This window comes from Bombus affinis, unplaced genomic scaffold (genome assembly GCF_024516045.1).
Source record: "Bombus affinis isolate iyBomAffi1 unplaced genomic scaffold, iyBomAffi1.2 ctg00000290.1, whole genome shotgun sequence".
Taxonomy (NCBI): Eukaryota; Metazoa; Arthropoda; class Insecta; order Hymenoptera; family Apidae; genus Bombus; species Bombus affinis.
This window is the reverse complement of record NW_026108976.1, coordinates 133,260-145,020: the sequence shown is the minus strand read 5'-3', so window position 1 is coordinate 145,020 and position 11,761 is coordinate 133,260. Positions and strand designations below refer to the sequence as shown.

Genomic DNA, 11,761 nt, shown 5'->3' with positions numbered 1-11,761 from the left:
TCAAAGGCGGGGAAAAGCTAACCATTGGCAAAGGTTTATTTTTCGACAGAAAATATCTCGTTGAGACTATTCTTTTTAATCATTGCAACGCCGAGATTTCCAACGTCATTTTCTGGTAATAAATCCAGCTGATATCAACTACTGGAAGCACCGACGTGCACTAACACGTTCGTGATATTCATTTCAAAATAATGCGCGTGTGTTTTATTTTCCCTGAGCATATCATACTTTTTCATAACATCGTCGAACATTCGTCTGTTTACCGACGGAAGCAGGAAAACGAGGAAAAAATACGTAGACGAAAAGAAAAAATCTGTTTTAATAACGAACTATGAATACCTACGCAAAATTTTACGAACATGACATCATGAACGACCTATATCTTTATTTGTTGTTGAATAAAAATTAACGCTGCTGTAAACACGGTTATCATGAGATCTACAACTTCACGATCTTATTAAATATACTTCTTTTACGATATAATCGCAAAAACATTTACCGGGATTATGTATTATAATGAATATTGTGTAAATAAGGAAATTGAAATGTATCGAACAGAAATTAAAGATATTGAAATATAAGAGTCATGTACCGTAATGAATATTTTATTAAAATACGTTCAAATGTATCAAACAGAAATTAAAAATGCCGGAGGATAAGAATTATTTATTACGAGTATTTCATTTTACAAAATTGAAGCGTTTCAAACAATAATTAAATATGGGTGGAGAAGAAACATTTATAAGAGTTAGGTTTGGGTTAGATTTCTCTTACTTATCTCCCTGTCTGTCTGTCTCTCCCTCTCTTTTTCTTGGGTTTATCTTAGGGGTGCTTTAATTTGTCAATACAGAACCTTCCTTCTACATCTATCTTCTTCCCAATTAGCAATTTCATATTTCAGGTAAATAATTTCACGTCCGCGAAAGAATAGAGTTACTAAACTAACGAATTACATTACTGTCTCGGCAAAGGCGTTAAATTCTGTCGATTCATCGTCTACGAGGTACAAGCGGCTGAATGACAACTACTTTATCGAGGGAATTGCGTTATAATGTTGTCGGCGACCGGCAAAGAGCTTTAATCCATTGATTGTCATTCGAGTAACTGAATTCGGAAACAAGCTCGTGGTAATTAAAAAGAATGTATCGCTAATGTATTTAAGATTCGATAAAAAAGAAATTTCATTTATCCTCGCCGATAAGGATAAAGGTAAATATCAAAAAGGGAACGCGTTTCAGACGACAAACTTGATTTTGATCGACTGGTCATTGAAACTTCCTGTCACGTTCTTGTTACTAGAGTTGACGTTTCGACGTTTTAGTGCTTTCGTCCTATTATTTTATGTTACTAATTAGATCTTCTGGAAATGGCAATTATTGATATGAAAAGCGACCAGTTGACCGTCGTATTTGATTTTCTCATTAACGAGGTATTTATCGATCATGTAACAAATATCTCTTAGCCATATCGCTTTGACACAGCTGCTGATCTGTCCTTTGCACCGTGTGTAGGATTTAGTGCAATTAGCATAGTGCTTTATACGTCTCTATATAGGATCGATTTGCATTTCGTGGTACGATACCACCAGAAACGCATGTTTCGTACGTACAATTATTTTTAATTATTTTTATCAACGACAGGAAACAATCTACACATTTTGAAATTTCGTTGAAACCACAATGAAACACATTTACACCGATTGTATCGGTGAAATGTTAAAAGAATTTGTAAATGTACGTAGAAGTTTGAAAATATTTATTGCAAGCATACGCTTCATAAACATGCTCGAAGTATACGATTAGTTATCGAATCATGATAATAGTGTTTCATTACATCTCATTACCTCATTAATTAATTATTCAACAAGTTTCGTATAACATACGATAAAAGACTTTCTCCCCTATCTACGAAGAGAATTTCTCGATGAGCCTCTACTACGTAATGCTCGTTCTTTTGGATGGCGCGACTGTTCCACAGAAAAATTATACGGTTCCGTTGGAAACCGACGAAAGCAGCTGACGCGCCAGGCAGAGAGCAGAGGGAATGAAATATCACGGAGATGAACCTTGATTCTTCTGCTTAGTGGAAAGGTTATCGATCGAGAGCAGGATCAGAGGTCTTCGTCTCACGATTAATTACTCCACGAAAATATGTCAAAAGGAAAGGCGGGTCTTTAGAAGTTGGTCAAAAGTCAGGGCAATCGTATAGAAAGTATTGAATTATTATTTCCTTTGAAACGTATGTAAAAATATGTAGAGATAAAATGTTATGATAAAAATCTTATTAATTTTACTATTAAATTTGTTTTTATTTAATTTCAATATTCGATTTAGATTTTACGGGTGTTTCAGGGCGTATTATTAATTTCACAACTTGTTTAATTTTCTTACGCTAATTAATATCGATTAAATGTCCGTCTTTCTCGCCCTTTCGTAATTGTAATTTTAATCTAGATTCGCGATAAGTTGTTTTCGACGAGGTAAATTCGCGAAATAGTTTTCTTTGAAACTCCATAGTTATCCTCAGTGTTGACCCAATATTAATCTTATTCGCTTCGTGCCACGGTAATTAGCCTTCGCGTCTGGTTGCTCGTTTTGAGGATCGGGACACAGTTTCTCATTTTTAACGGGCACTTTGCGCGGTCAAGTCACGCGCGCCATTTCTTCTAGACGTGACCGATTCTTCACCAGACTTCTACTTCCATCTTTCTGGTGCCATCATGGCCAATGTGTTTCTTATTCTTCTCCAAAGACTTTCCACGTCGTCGTCATGAATTCCACGTTCGATCGATACTCGAGATCTCACGCTATTTTTCTTCCGTGCACCTCTCCAAATATCAGACACCTGACCACCGTTCGAAGAAACATGAACATCTCCATTCTGCGACTTCGATGCGAAATGTCAGTCAGTCAGAGCAATTTCGCTGGCCAGAAACACAAAACCAATTTGTTTAAATTTCCCACATTGTTTATTCGAAAATTAAACCACCTATTGCTTAATGTTCGTATCGGATATCAGTTGCCTGCATTATTCAACCAGTTTAACGTTACAATGCGCTTGTTAGTTCACGTTTGTAACAACTGTGGTCACATTTGCATACGATACGAGATTCCTCCCGGAAACTCTGGTTTTGGATCATTAAAGTTAACTCGATGCATACACAGCAGATAGAATGTTCCTTTGCCTTCAAACGAAATCAGACTTTCAATTCGTTTCATATAACAGTTTGTTGCGATATGAAGCTCTTTGCTTTCGTCGAAACGGAAGTAGATGAGATACGTTCAAGTCAGACACGTACAGTTAATGAAGTTTAATTGAATTACAGTATTGTCGTACATACTTAACACATCTTTGACCGGTCACGAGTTAACTCGTGTTTTCATGGCCAAATTGTGCACCATTACACGCAGATGATTGTTACACTTTTTATCATACGAAAAAGAAATATTAAAAGTTGAAATAAAAATATATAAAATTTATTAAAGTTTATTTATATTGTTTTACTTTCACATCCAATTACGAAACAATAACCGATGACATGAGATAAATTCTCAGTAAAATTTCCGGTCAACAATGTGTTAAATTTTATTTATTATATATCCTTGCAGTGCAATAGATTATTTACCTAATTATTGTAATTACACGTCTACTCTTTTGTGTAAACAAGCCGTATTTTCTAGTCGCTTATTTATTAGATCGATTAATCCCACAAAACAAAAAATAGACAAAACTGATGAAATTATGTAAAATAAGCGTCGATCAAAAAGTGCTTCGGCACTAAAATCTCAACAATTTCAAAAACTCCAGCTAACCATTGCGGCCTAATTCAACGATGTTTCAGCGATACCTATTTCCACTATCTGTTCGTTTATTTCTGTCCGAAATTGTAGTCGGTCGAAGAATATGGAACATTCGATAGAACTCAACTTATGGTCAAGAGCTACCAGGCTACGAACTGGTGCTTTAATTCTCAAATACAAGAAAAGGGATGGAATAATTCATAAGGGGGTTGCCGTTTCCTCAGCGTTTTGTGCGTCCGGAGTTTCCACGCGGAATAGGTCCTTTTCAAGCGGATTATTCCACAAGCTACCAAGCTAATGCAGCTTCCAAGCAGCTCGTACCTTCGTCTAGCAGTTCCTGGTACGCCTGGCCTGTAATCCGCCACTTGGGAAATATTGATCCGCCATCGAACATAAAAGGGACAAAAAGAAAAACGTGGAGAGAAGATCACAGATTTTCCTGCGGCGCGACGAAGAGATCCAAGTTGTCTTCCGCTAGACTCAACCAACCAATTTCTGCTGGCTCGACGAACGCGATTAAGGAAAATTAATTATCTCTGGTCGACCATATGAAACATTTGTTTATCCTCGTCGAGTTAAGCTTTCGTGGACTTTGATAATTAATTAGCGACATCCTCGAAGACATTACAGTCGATTAATCGGGATAATTGAGTAACCCGGCTTTCCTCGTATCATTATCTACCATTTTGGAATCCTTTCTATTCCACACAACTGGTATCTGCCTCAGCTCTACTTCAATTTCCTTGCTCTCGTCTCGACTTATCGTCCCGAATTTCCGTCTACGCTTGCCAATTTCCGTGTGTCTTCTGATTCAAGATGATCTTACGATCCTTTGCTTCGTATTAATTAAATTGGCCACGATAAGCGGGACAGCGTACGTGATATAAACTTTTCATAAGTATTTTGACATTTTCAATAGGAAACTTGTATGTCCATATTGTACGCGCTACATGAAACATTTTGAAATTTCATTTCATTAGCACTGTAACATGACATGATTATTTTTCTTCTTTTTTGACAATTTGGAAGGATTAATTTAATAGACCAAGTGTAAAAAGATTTCGAAGAAATTGCAATTAGTCGAAAGAAGAAGAAAATAGCAAAGATCTTTCGATGTCTGTTACTTGATTCCATTGATCAACCAATTTCGATAAAATGTTCAACATATCTGTAACTGAACAACGTCATCGTCCTACGTACATGAACTATGAACTTTCGCGCATTTAGAGGAAATTTAAAAATGCAAAATTGCGCAAAATATACATACATATATATGTAAACTCCCTAGAGTTCATGTAGGATAGGGATTCTTTTCGTTTTACGGGTAGCACGACAGGCTGTGTTTCATGGACAGAACGATCTTCCTTTGTTTTACGGACGGCCATTTGAAGAAACACGTTCTTCCCAAACGAACGGACAGAGAGTTACATTAGAGACAGATAAGGTTACAGAATAGTTATTTAAGATTTTAAAGACTGAAGGAGAAATATTGGTAGCTAAGGACGTTGAAAATCGATTCTCGATTTTCAGGTAAACATTGTATCAAAGACTTGTTATTTCCCGTGTAGATAACTATCGTTATTTATTGTTATAGACGCATATTAATTGTTTATTTTTGTATTTTTAATTACTTCATAATAAAAAAACTCGATTTTCAGACTTCAGAATCGATCCCTGAATTATCCAATTATTGAACCTTATAAATCGACTTTCCCTACGCCATGTTGCTGAAAGTTAACCTACGCGTCGTCATGAACGAGAACGCAAAACAGTAGAAGATAGAGAAGATATAGAATCTATCAGAAGACCAGAAGACGAAATATGCTGTATTTTCCCCCCGGAATATCAAGAAGAAAAGTACCATCAACAATTATTCAGTTTACCAATAGTGAAGAAGGTCGCAAACAGTCTAACCAAGGTAGGCCAATGTAGAAATATTAAACTCACAATAGATGACGAGACAGCAACATTGTATATCAATACGGATTCAAGCTTCGCATTCCGAGACATTGTCTTAGAGGAAGCAGAAATAACTCGCACAAGAAAAACAAAGACGGAAATTGACATGGTAAAACTTCTAGAGACTCTCCGAAAATGAGATAAGAGGGAAATAGAGGAAATAAACTTCAATATAGAACAATTTGAAGGAACTCGAAAAGCCACAGACTGGATATCGGAGCATGAAGAGGAATGCAAAAGATACAAAATAAAAGGTAATGAGGAAAAAGTCAAAGGTTTAAGAAAGTATCTAGGAAAAACAGCAGAAAGAAAGCAGTACCAAAGGAATCTGCTGAAAGCTGAAGGACACAACTGGGAAGATTGGAGGAAGCATTTCTCAAAACTTTTAATCCTTTGAGTGCTGTGGGCCCATATAGGTGTCTGGTGAAAGCTATCAGTAAGGACTAAGGATATATATACTCGTTTTCTGTAAGTGACTGGCATGGACTAACGACACATGTATGGGTTTCTCAATTGTTCCAAACACCTACGTAGAAGTAATACTACTACATTTGTGTGAAATAAATATAAATGCATTCCTTACGGCATTAAACAAATGCCAATAGTGTCTCCTTATTGTTGAAGTGATCACCACTTGTAAGAAAACTCTACATATGGTTTTGTTAGTTTTCTCAAGCACTGAGATTTTCACATACAATTAAATTATTAACTTGTGTTCTATTTACTAAATTTAGTTTTCTAGTTTGTTACCCAAATTCTAGTTAATTGTAAATTTCAATGTTTATAAGAAATAATTAAAAATAATTAAAAAATTTCTTCAATCATTTAATATCGCGCAAAAGAATTGCTATAACTTATAACGATTTGTGCTTTGAATAGTCAATCAACAGAGTTCAATCTACCGAAAAATTATTTCGTCCATAGCGATCGTCAGCGCTAGATACGCGCTGTAAGTACGGACGGCATAGGCCGCGAGTATTCAGCACTCAAAGGTTAAGAGTAAAGGTTGGTCGGTAATACGATATGCTTACAATTTTATATACCTTTCAGGTTCGTTCATAGAATATACAATAGAGAAAGAACGACTAATATTGGAAGTAAAAGAAGTAAAAAGAAGAATGCCTGAAGATGTGAGGGTGCACCTGATTGTCATTGGATTACCTATCGAAATCCAAGATAAAATCGAAAGAGAAAGTATACAGTCAACAAATAACCTAATGGGAATTTTGGGACAATATGAAGATTGGAGAAACTGATTCCATAAAAATTATCCGTGCAGATCGATACCCAGTAATGACATCCAAAGAAATTCGAGTATGCGAGAAAGAAGAACATTAAATTAATTTTCACCTCGACAGACTGTCCATCCTCCAATGGACTAAACGAGAGGGTAAGTCAGACATTAGTAAACAGCATCAGATGTAAGATCAATTCGAAAAAAAAGAGAAACTGGACAAAAATTGCAGAAGAAAGCGTAGAAGAGTACAATAACACCAGACACAGTGTAACGGGATTTGCCCCAAATCATTTACTGTATGGAAAAATGATTGAAATCGTCCCTAAGGGAATAATGGAGAATAAGATAAACCTAAAAAGAGACAGAGGAGAAGCATTCAAAAACTCAACAAGAAATTTCGAACTCAACAAACAAAAATACGATAAAAAAAGAAGAGAATACGAATTTAAAATTGGTGATATAGTCTTCACCCACAACGGAAACAAAATGAATAGAAATAAGCTGGAAGAAATTAGGAAAGGACCTCTCAAAATTCTAAGAAGGATTTCAAACTTCATATATGAAGTGGATAACGGTAATCGGAGATCTGATGGGAATTTCTTCCACTCAAGTAAGCTGATCCCTTATAGAGAAGATAATTAACGATGTAATTATCAACACGAGGAGGGGAGATGTAAACTCCCTAGAGTTCATGTAGGATAGAGATTCTTTCTGTTTTAGGGGTAGCACGACAGGCTGTGTTTCACGGATAGAACGATCTTCCTTTGTTTTACGGACGACCATTTGAAGAAGCACGTTTTTCCCAAACGGACGGACAGAGAGTTACATTAGAGACAGGCAAGGTTACAGAATAGTTATTTAAGATTTTAAAGACTGAAGATTTAAGATTTAAAGATTGAAGAAGAAATATCGGTAGCTGAGGACGTTGAAAATCGATTCTCGATTTTCAGGTAAACATTCTACCAAAGACTTGTTATTTCCCGTGTTGATAATTATCGTTATTTATTGTTATAGACGCATATTAATTGTTGTTTATTTTTGTATTTTTAATTATTTCATAATAAAAAAAACTCGATTTTCAGACTTCAGAATCGATCCCGGAACTATCCAATTATTGAACGTTATATATATAATAATATAAAAAATAGTTAAAATATTCAAAGTACTATGATTTCTCTAATACTTGTTAGGTAAAACAATTTTCTACCGAGGTTCTTCTCTCTTAATTGCATTCTCGAAAATATGAATTTATATAAAAATCCGTAGTCTAGTCTAACTGATATAATATGTGTTGTTTAAATTTTACTACAGGCCCAGATAAAAAAGACGTAAAAAGTGACCTTTACTTCCTATTTCGAAATTCCAACCGTATTGCTATTTCTTCAAATTATCTTTACACGTCATCCAGTAATCTAATCTTTCTAACTTCCCCAAAAAGATGAAGTCGCTTGGCTGGATTTTAATAAAGTTATTATGTTTCAAGGAACGTGTGCTGATATTTGATCGTCATCAAGGAAGCCGTGCTTTGCTGTAATATTAATGAATCAGCGTATATTTATACTTGGGTAGATATTAAATGAAGATAATATATAGGATAAAGTGGAAGATAATATTTCAACAGATATCACAGAAATATAGTAGAAATATAGTACGATGATTATGATAATATGGACATGATACAATGGCTGAATGGATTTAATATGATTCTTTTAATTAATCGTGACGCTAGGTTTATCTCTGCATCGAATAATCAATTGGAACGTGGATATAAGGGTAAGAAAATTAAAATGGTGCGAGACAAGCGGTATGTAACTTTATAAAATTAAATCTGCTAAGGAAAATGTGCAATTTAACAGATAAAATAATTTATAATACACGCAACATGTTTATAAAATTTTTTTTATGAGACGTATTCAGATACAATACTTTCGTAAGCCCCTGTTTATTTGACAAGGTCTACAGCGTATTCACCGTTCTACTCTTTTCGCTAGATGCTGAGGGTACTCGATAATCGAGTGACTTTCGTGACTTCGAGTGATTTCACTCAACGTCCAACGAACAGCTCGAAGCCGAATACCAGGAATAGTAAGAAAGTATTTACCAATCATTTTAAAATCCTGGATAAATCACGTACATTTGTTAAAGATAAACAAAAGAACAGAATTAAATATTCCAGAGCTACAAGAGGCTCCGCCCTTTTTTTTCTTAACAAGCTCTTTACTATTCGTCATGAGAATTTAACAGCAACAATTTGTGTCTCGCGTGACTTACAAAATTTTAATAATAAGATCCAACTGTATAAGAGAGCTCTGGAATAATTTATTTCGGGTTTATTTGCATCTTATTTAAAGGGACAAAGTCCAAAGAGGGACTGATACTCTCTTTTTTTCCAGTTTCTTCTACACAGAAAGGAGGAGCAAGCTTACCCTTCGTACAATAAATAGAAGGAGCTACATACGTTTTTAATCGCGAAGATCGCGGTAAACTTACGAAATTTGGAAACGTCAAGGGTATCGTAAGGTTTCTGTGAATCCTTTTTATGGATTCCCGTGAGTCTCGATTTACTGCCGCTTTTCGTATTTCTTGTGCGTATTAAAGGACCTTGCACGACGCAATCTCAGCGGAAAATCTTAGCAATAAAACGTCCAGCTGTTAACCACAACTGGCATTGAAAAATTTGGAAATGTCGTAAAAGTCCAGATTGTCGAAGTAACACGTGCACGTTGTTCAAGTAACATCGTAAAAAACAATTTAGAGGAGACAATTATTATAATAGAATTTCTCGAATAATTAGTATGACGTGTGCCATGTGAATAAATAGTCGTGTTTGATGTGGTATTATTAGTTTCCAATCAAATTTAACTGTTCTTTTGGCAATCTACGTAAGAGATTCAAAGCAAACAAATCCATCGACTGTAAGTATTTATTAAACATTTCTAAACTCAAAATAAAAGAGGGAGAGAGAGAGAGAGAGAAAGAGAGAGACAGTAATGACTCGCCACTTTTTATTTTGCTAATCTAAAATAAATTTATTCAGCAGTTTACCAAGGCCCACCTTTACCTAGTTTGATGCAAATGAGAAACGGTAAGTGTTAGCAACACCATTTCCAAGAAACTTGAGGTACTATGTCAAACTTAGTTGACACGAGAAGCAACCACTGTACGCTTAACTGACGGTCACGGAATACATTACTTCTTGATACAATCTTCCTGCTTGATTTCCCTTTACCTTTGATTTTCTCCTACCTCTGGAAACCACTTTGGTATTTAATATTAACACAGTTCTTTAGATGGAACAACTAGCTCTCTCGATAAACTTAAATATAAATAGAGAACTTTGTTACGAATTTAATTTTAGAACAATTAGTGGAATGTTTGTCAATCTGCATTCAAAGTGAATAAAATTCGCGTTATGGAATTATTCCTTTCATAAATAAGCGAGTGGCTGCCGATTCAGATAAATTGAAAAATTAGTTGCGAAGAAGTAGAAAATGTTTTTTTTATTCCCGTAGTTTTCTTACGCCAGGCGAATTAAAATTAACAGAGTTTTCTTATCATGCAGATTTCTGCATGTTCATCTAATAAACTGGAAATTTGCCGCAAGCGGCAAGCCACGCCGATTCGCCGAAACTCTTATCGAACAAAATAACTAGAAACTTCTTCCCTCGCTCTACTTTCCATACATGCGCTAGTTTCTCTATACATATTCGTTTTTCCATTTTTGTTGCAAACGCTTCTTCGCTTCGATGATCATAGGTTGATAAATCAAAGGCTTTATTCGAGCTTATTCCAGTCGAATTTTTTCCTTAGTTTTAATCAAAATTCCCTTCCATCCGTATTAATTTTGTCACGTATAAGCAGCTGAGTTTAATTTCGCTCTTCGTGCACGAACTACAATTCGTGAAATACAATTTATATGACCATCAACTCGACGGTCCACATTTACACGAATTTTTTCGACCGTATTTTAAATGCCATGAAATATCGGACCTAGTCAGAATATAATTTCTATCAAATTATTCGCGTACATTGCAATATTATTCGCTGTATTTCTTTGCACACTATACGTAGTATCGGGTAAAATGCGATGGTCCATGAAAGTGTTCGGAGAATTATCAAACCACTTGTACGTGTGTCGTATAAAACATTTCGAAACTTTATTAGCATTGTAATGAGACTGTAATATTTGCAAAATTTTAAATGAGTATGAAATCTACTCGCAATCGTTTTGAGGGGTAGTTTCATGCATATGAATTTTCTGTTTGAAGAAACAAAGGATGATGTCTAATATAACGAAAAACGACTGTTCAAATACGTCGGTGCCTTTTATGAAGCTCGTAATCCCTTGCTCGTAAACATTTTCAGATTTCTGTCAAATTTTCCCAATATAATCGCCAGTCTTTCTTTTGATATAGGGTTAATCAAGTTTTAACATGTTTCGCGCAACACACATACTATATTGAGGAAACTCGTTAATGGATAATTTACAGAAGAATATTGTCTCTAAAGCGCGATGCAAAGAAAAGACAGTGGTTCGACGATAATTCAATACGAATTACTCGTGAAAATGGATGCACGTTGCAAATGACCACGTTGTTAATTTAAAACGACGTTAACAGCATCGTGATCACACATTGTCGGACCCAAGGCATTAATGTTTAAAATTAGAAAACCACTTGCAAGTCTGGCTATATATTCGCGTGTTAGAACACTCTGGCCGAGCAAAAAATGTTTGCCTATGAATTATTCGCCACTTCTTCTGCTG

General features: G+C 35.3%; 1 long non-coding RNA gene across 11 annotated transcripts; it reads left to right on the top strand.

Annotated features, from left to right (window-relative positions):
* Positions 1–5,022: 5,022 nt before the first annotated feature.
* LOC126927875 (uncharacterized) lies at positions 5,023–10,201 on the top strand. 11 transcript variants are annotated; one of them, XR_007715997.1, is made up of 8 exons: positions 5,024–5,330; positions 5,459–6,013; positions 6,810–7,149; positions 7,226–7,642; positions 7,717–7,946; positions 8,480–8,769; positions 8,988–9,089; positions 9,390–10,201. It is a non-coding gene; the product is annotated as an uncharacterized LOC126927875 (long non-coding RNA). The 11 variants fall into 11 exon arrangements; XR_007715995.1 differs by having other exon boundaries at positions 5,025–5,330; positions 8,988–9,081; XR_007715996.1 differs by having other exon boundaries at positions 5,023–5,330; positions 8,480–9,911; positions 10,034–10,201.
* Positions 10,202–11,761: the final 1,560 nt, after the last annotated feature.